Raw genomic sequence first — 7,329 nt, 5'->3', positions numbered from 1 at the left:
GGTACGTGCCTCCAAGCCATGAATCTTGGCCTTGCTGCCTGGTTAACAAGTTCCTGCCCATTAGGTGATCCATCGCAACCATTCACACATGTACTGCTGCCCCACACTACTTAAAAAGAGCTCATCTCTTTTTCATTAAGATGGAAGCTACATCAATCAATTCTGCATTTTCTACAAGCCTGTAAGCTCCTGTGCACTGATTTATAATTATATGTGTAAAGGGTCTTGGTCAATGATAAATTCTAGGAAAATCATAATTCCTTACTCCTGTCTGAGGGATCAGTGATTCCACTCCAGAAATGCCATCAAAGACTGCATGCAGACAGGGAGCTAGGCCAAATCATTTCCTTTGAAATGGCTATCCCATGGGCAAACTATTTCCATGTTAAATTATGCATTGTTTCAGTAAAGCTTCATTTTAATTTACTGGGTTTCATTGATGGAAAAAATGCTTCCACATCTAGTCTTGCTAACTGTTTCAGCTGTGAGTGAACCCCTTGGAAAGAGCCAGACCCTGTTATTTATGCTTTTCTGTACTTTATCCATTTCACAAGGCACACATGGTTATTAAATGTCTGAGGTTGATACATACATAAATATCTCAGCATTTCTTAACATAGAAACAAAGATATCTATTTCTATTAGGTTTTAGTAACATAAATAAGTATTCTTGATGAGTTTAGGCATAAAGCAAACTAAAATAGATCATTACCTAGAGAGGAAACCTATGTTTCCTTTAGGCAAACAAAAATTTCCTTTTCTATCAGTGAAAACTTTCATACTCTTTAAATTTAATCTGTTAAAAGTTATGCTGGGTTTGATGGTCTGGAAATTAAAGCATGAAAAACATATGGGTCTTAATGGTGATTCTTTAAAAAACTCTAAAACTAAAGATTGCACTGTTGAATGTTCTTCTTATTCTTAACTTAGCAAATTTTACCTCAATATTTGGGTTAATCAATGTATATCTATTGTGCTTGTTTGGCGATTTTTTTAAAATTCCTACGCTGATAGAAAATCATTTCTGCTGTAAAACTAAAAAAAAAATACCATGTTATGATTTTCAAGTTGAACATTGCTAAAAGGAGTGACCACGCAAACAGAGCTGCCATCTTGTGGATAAAAATCTCCTAAGAGCTGGTAACTCTTGTTGTCTGAATGCAGGAGGAAAAAATGTTTATAATAGTCATCAGGTCTACCTGATTTGATATTCATCTCATGTACAGGGTTATGAGAGCTGTAATTTTGAGCTTACACAATCAATCTCTAAAAACTCATCACCTGACTGAGTTCTAATTTCCCCAAAAATCTTTAAACCTAGCCCTTGCAATATTAATAATGTATAGGTTAAGCAACACTGAAAAACCATTTGTGTTTTTCAATTAGAATTTGGTGCAGAAATATGTTTTGTAATATAAATAATTGGTTTAACCACTAAATTGATGTGACAGAAGTAATTGTCAAGCAATTAAATGCAATAATGATTTCAGCTCATGGGAAATATATACTAATAAACCTGAGTTTCACTTTGCTCGAGGACTAAAATATCCCCTCTAGTTAGATTTTTCAACATTATTCATTCATCAATTAATATTAGGTTATAGAAAGAAAAACAGATAGTTATTGAAAATAATTAGTCACTTCTCTTTCATTTTCTTGTTCTTTTCTTTCTTTTTCTGTGTGATTTGAACCTGAAACTAAAAAATGCCAAGAAATAACACTGCCAACAGCGCCTTTATTGTCTGTGCCAGGTGGGACAAGCCAATATTTTCAGAAATGGAACTCATGGCACAGTGATAGGAGTGCATGAATTCTGTGTTCCTGGGTTTCATACACAGTCTGCTTTGAGTTCTTGTAACCTATGTTTACTTCATTGAAGAGATTTTTCTTCTAAAGAAATGGCCTTACAGCTTATCCTTTTTTTTCCTGAAGTTTCTTGCTACTATTGCATATTTAAAGGGTGCAATTTAAATACTATCATATATTTTCATTATTTGTATTTCAAACTGTTTATAACCCATGTGTGACAGCACATTGCAGGGTGTAAAATGCTGTGTGACTTGATGAGGATCATGGAACTGCTCTGCTATCTACAACTCTTAACTTTGTTCAGCCTGGATCTCCGAATTCTTCCATGGTTTTAAAAATACGGGTAATAGACAATTTTTGAAACAAGGAGCATGGAAAAATTGATAATTTATCAATAAATTCATAAACAGTTCAATTTCAAGACATTCACTAATCATATATTACTGTAGAAAAAAATTTTTGTAAAGAAAATGTCAAATTTTGCAGGTCATTTACTAAAAAAGTATTCTACTCTAATATTTCAAATTAGCATTGATACTACGTTAAGTAAATTTTCTAAGTTACTGCTTAATTTATAAAGCATAGGTTCTCTATTATCACTGGAGAATAACAAACTTTGTGAACACTGAGAACTTTATAAAAGTATGGCACTCTCCCATTAAAGATAGTCTAGCAGGTAGTCTGTGAGTGATACATTCTTTAAAGGTATAAAGTGTACTCTACACAAGAATAAAAAATGCATAGAACTTTAATTCATCATTTTAAGATTAACTAGATATGGGAAATCCAAGTATTTTTCATGCTGAATCAACCAGTGTAGCAACATTTTGGCAACAATGCGTCAGTTTGGTCTAGACTATAGGTACCATTAAATGTTCAGGAGAATATAACTTTTGCATATGATACATTTAAGCATAAATTATCTCATCAATAGTTCTTTTCCTTATGACTCATGATACTGCGTCTTACCTTTATCATTAATCATACATAAGCAAAGCCGACATTCCCATTGTCCAAATTAGTCTTTTCTGACCTGAAATTCAGTTTTTTCACTTTGCATAGCAATGAATCTGTTTTATAGTTATTTCCATCTGAACTACTATGTTTTCTGAGCAGAAATAAGTGAACAAAGGCTTTCATTTTGGACTAAAAAGTGTTTTGACTAATAGGTTAACCTCCAGATCCCCACACAAAACTGCTGTTATTAAGTCCCCAGAATTTAATCTCCTGAGTCTCTAAAACTTGTGAAACAACCACAAGAAAATGACAGAGCTCTTGATCAAGTTTATTCTAGAAATCTTACCTTACATATCTTTTAGATTAAGTTAGACTGTGTTTGATTAAATTTCATTTCTCCTGGGTTTTTTTGGCTTGGTGTTGTTGGTTCTTTGGTCTTGTTTTTCCCCCCAGAGAAAAAACTGAGCAACAATATTTTCTTTTTTTGAGGGATAACAGACCAAAAATAGACTGGTGTGTTATATCACTTACTGTAAATACATTTGGGATCGGGTTCCTATCCATTTCAAGAAAGTATTAGTTTCCAAGATTAAAAAAAGTTGACATAGAACAAAAGATACAAATACAATATGTGGTAGATCAGGTTTTTTTTTCATTTTTCTATAGAGCAAAAGGATTTTTTGCCACTGAAAGATGAGAGATCAAAATACTCATTTATGGAAAAAGCAATTATTTAAGCCAATCATTTAATTATTTAAATGATTTGGACTCATTTTAGAGTTCTCATGATTTATGATATTGCCTGTAACATAGCTAAATACTTAGTGCCACTATATTTAGGACATCATACATTGGGCAATGTGTTTCATGCCTCATTTACTACAGAATATCTGGGCTGCTAATTAGCATTCAAGGAATGACTCTTCAAGTACATTTGTGCATCCCTATACATTTTTCTGTTAGTTTTAAATTCCTAAAAAGACACAAGAATCAACCTAACATTGCAATAGTGAAATATTCTTGAGTTTACACCCTTTTCCCAGGGTTTTAAATACCTAAAAAGACACAAGAATCAACCTAACATTGCAATAGTGAAATACTCTTGAGTTTACACCCTTTTTCCAGCATGTGCTTTTATTAACCTCATGCCTGAAGAGGATGCAATGCAAAATCATTAAAAATATGAGTTCTCCAGGTGCTGCATGCATTAACCTTTCCTTTAATACCTTTTCTGTACAATATTTTGACGATTAGTGCCATTTAGCAAACAGATGACGCAAACCCAGTTTACCTGAGGGTCTTGTTTAATAATTTAGCCAAATTATTTTTTTTTATAATTTGCTTAATTGCTACATTTCGACAGCTAAACCGCACCGCAACAAGCACCTGGTCCGCAAAGCAGGAGCTTCTTGTGCAGCCTCATTTCCTCCAAGGGGAAAAAAAAAAGAAAAAAAAAAAAAGGGAGAAGGAGGAGAAGGAGGAGAAGGAGGAGGAGGAGGAGAAGGAGAAGGAGAAGGAGAAGGAGAAGAAGAAGAAGAAGAAGAAGAAGAAGAAGAAGAAGAAGAAGAAGAAGAAGAAGAAGAAGAAGAAGAAGAAGAAGAAGAAGAAGAAGAAGAAGAATGGGGGGGAAGGTAAAAAATAAGAAGAGAATAAATGAAAGGTGAAAAAAAAAAAGGGAGAAAAAAAAAAAAAGAGGAAAGCCAGAAAGCCCCCACCTGTGCGTATGCATGCACGGACGAGACACCTTTCTTTCAGTGGGCGGCCGGCAGTTTAGGGTTAAGGGCCGGCGCAGGTGAGGGAAGCCAATGAGCGCCCGCCCGGGGCCGTGCCTGACATCATCCCGCCCGGAGCGCCCAGCCCAGCCCGGCCGGCCGGGGCAGCGCCCGCCGCTCCCAGCCCAGCCCAGCCCAGCCCAGCCCAGCCCAGCCCAGCCCGGCCCGGCCCCAGCCCGCCGTGATGGATGTCTACGGCTCCTCCGCCAGTGGCAATTGTCTCGCTGTTGTGTGAGGCCCAGCGATCGCTCCGGCTGCCTGCTCGCACACGGCGCCGCTGGAGCCAGCCGAAGCGATTGTTTTCCCTGTGTCTGGTAAGAGCCTGGCGTGCTTTGCCTTCTCTTTCGGAATAAAGGTGATGCGCCTGACCTGGGAGGGGAATTGCTCCCCTTATATGCTTGTATGCCTATAATATGTAAAAAGCAGATTTTTTTTTTTTTTTTATTCGCAGAAAGGAGGTCCTTTAGAAAGGGAATGGTTTCAAGGGAAAAAGAAGTCCGTGTCAGGCAAACTCTACTTTGCAATATGGAAATAAATAGCCTGCATGTTTGTGCTGCTCTTCAGGTGGACTAAAGAGTTACTAGGCTGACAAGAACATCGGGCAGATCAGTTATTTAACACTTGTATTTTTCCTTTCTTTTCCTTCACCACCTGTGTTTTTCCTTTGAAATCTAGCTTTTGTTGATGAACAGAGAATCAGGGAGATTTTAGAATCAGGGAATTTAATTTTGTAACAGGTGTAAAAATGCTCTGGAATACTTTTGCAGATATCAGTCAAAACCTGTGAAAAGTATTGCCAAGATTTTAAAGTTTCCAGTTCTGCAATTAGCTATAGTTACTTTGTTCTGCTAATTTCTGTAATCTAAAGTGATAAGAAATTGAGTCAAAGATAAAAGTGTTCAATATACAACATGCTGGTATCAAAACACCCAATAGAGTTTTTTGTTTATATGTTTTTCCTGTTTATGCTCTGTAGCTCATCTTAAAAGCAGCTTATTCTGCAGCTACATAAGAGTGTATATACAAGTGTTTATATCTTTTGCACTGTTGGCAGGTTCATGGCTTGCACGGAGAGAGGAGGGAGAGGGGAAGGATTCTGCCTGTCTAACTTCCTGGTTTTGCAACTGAATAAGTACATTTTAAAGCGTCTGAACCAATGTGGATTTAAGAGATTAGAAGTGACACTGACAATGACAAATCAGATTCAATAAAGAATTTAATTGACTGAAGGAGTTCAGGGGCTACTGTATGAAGACTCCAATAACCAGTTTAACTAGTCAAATAGTGTATCTAATAGGAAATAATAAATAGCAGGTTCCAGTTAATTTAAAAGCTTGATGACAGTTACTTTATAGTGATTAGAATTCACTAGATCACTTAAGAACTCTATCTTTATTTCAGTAATCCGTGATTATACAATCCATGATTCTACAACACAAAGTTTAAAATAATGACATATGTAGTGAGTATTACAAGTGCTTGCAAAATTGAGATATATTGTCATTCAATTTAGCTATGACTATCTCTGCTCTAGTCACTGTCGGAAGAAAAATAGTAATTTTCATCTCAAACACCACTTAAGACAGTAGGGCTTCTCAGCTGTATTACACTTCTGTGCTCTTTACTAGTTCAGTCCTGTCTGTGCTGTTCCTGGTACTTACCATTGTTAATTCAGCTCTGGATAGTAATGTGACAAACAATCCCAGGCTTTTATTAAATGACATGTCTATAATATGGATTGTGTTAGAAGAACATGTTTTTGTTAAGGTGAAGCCTTTATTATTCTTTCTTGTCTTTTTACTAGCAAATTTTCCTATGGCCATGGCCTGTAAGGGAGGGGAGTATTTAGCATTTTATTACTCTGCCCTTATAACTTAGATGATTATCAAACTTGAATTTATCTTATGCTAATCTTGCAGCTATGCTTTTAATGCTTTTTAATTTAAAGAAAAAGTGTTTTCACCTGTCCCTCAGCTACATACCTACCCATTGCACAGGTCCATGTCATTTAGCAATGCATTATTACCAGGCTTAATATCAGATCTCCCAATATTTCTGTTCCTACTCAGTTTAGTATGAAATATAAACAAATTATCAGTTATTCCTGCTAAAATAAAGTGTGATGCATATAACATAGATGTAAGGCTGTTTTGTTACACGTTCACAACATTCTGAGCCAAAGCATTCAAAGACTGTTTTAATAAGTATGTTCTTTTATGTATCAATGCACATTGTTTTATTAGATAGTAATCATGGAACTAAGCAAGCCAAGGAAACTTAATGATATGATAATCCAAACAGATAGCAATCAGCTTCTTTTAGGAAATGAGACTTTCTTCTTTAGTTTAACCTTTCAAAAGGAAGAGAAATAATTTCTGGTACACAATTTTATGGGGAAAAAATATAAAGTTTTTTCTTCTTTTTAATCTGAATCTAAATTTATTAGAAAAAAAATTGTAGAAAAACTTTTTTTTTTTGGGATAAAATAGTGTGATTTTTTTTTCCCTTAAAATAATAAAGATAACTGTGGTAATGCTATCCTGAGGACTGCCTAGCAGATTGACCATGACTCTTTGGAAAAGAGTCCCTCTAGTCTTCTACTTGGTTTTGCTCCCTAAAGTCCATGTTATATCACTGGCCTGCTGTATTAAAAGAAGAATTAGCATGAGGTTGCTTGATTGTTTGCATAGGCCATTTTGTTTGTCTGATTCTCTGTGAATGAGTCAACTCGAACATTTTGACAATGACATCAGGTAATAGCCCTTACAATGGAGATTTGAGTCATTCCTCC

This window comes from Ammospiza nelsoni, chromosome 5 (genome assembly GCF_027579445.1).
Source record: "Ammospiza nelsoni isolate bAmmNel1 chromosome 5, bAmmNel1.pri, whole genome shotgun sequence".
Taxonomy (NCBI): domain Eukaryota; kingdom Metazoa; phylum Chordata; class Aves; order Passeriformes; family Passerellidae; genus Ammospiza; species Ammospiza nelsoni.
This window is presented reverse-complemented; position numbering follows the sequence as displayed.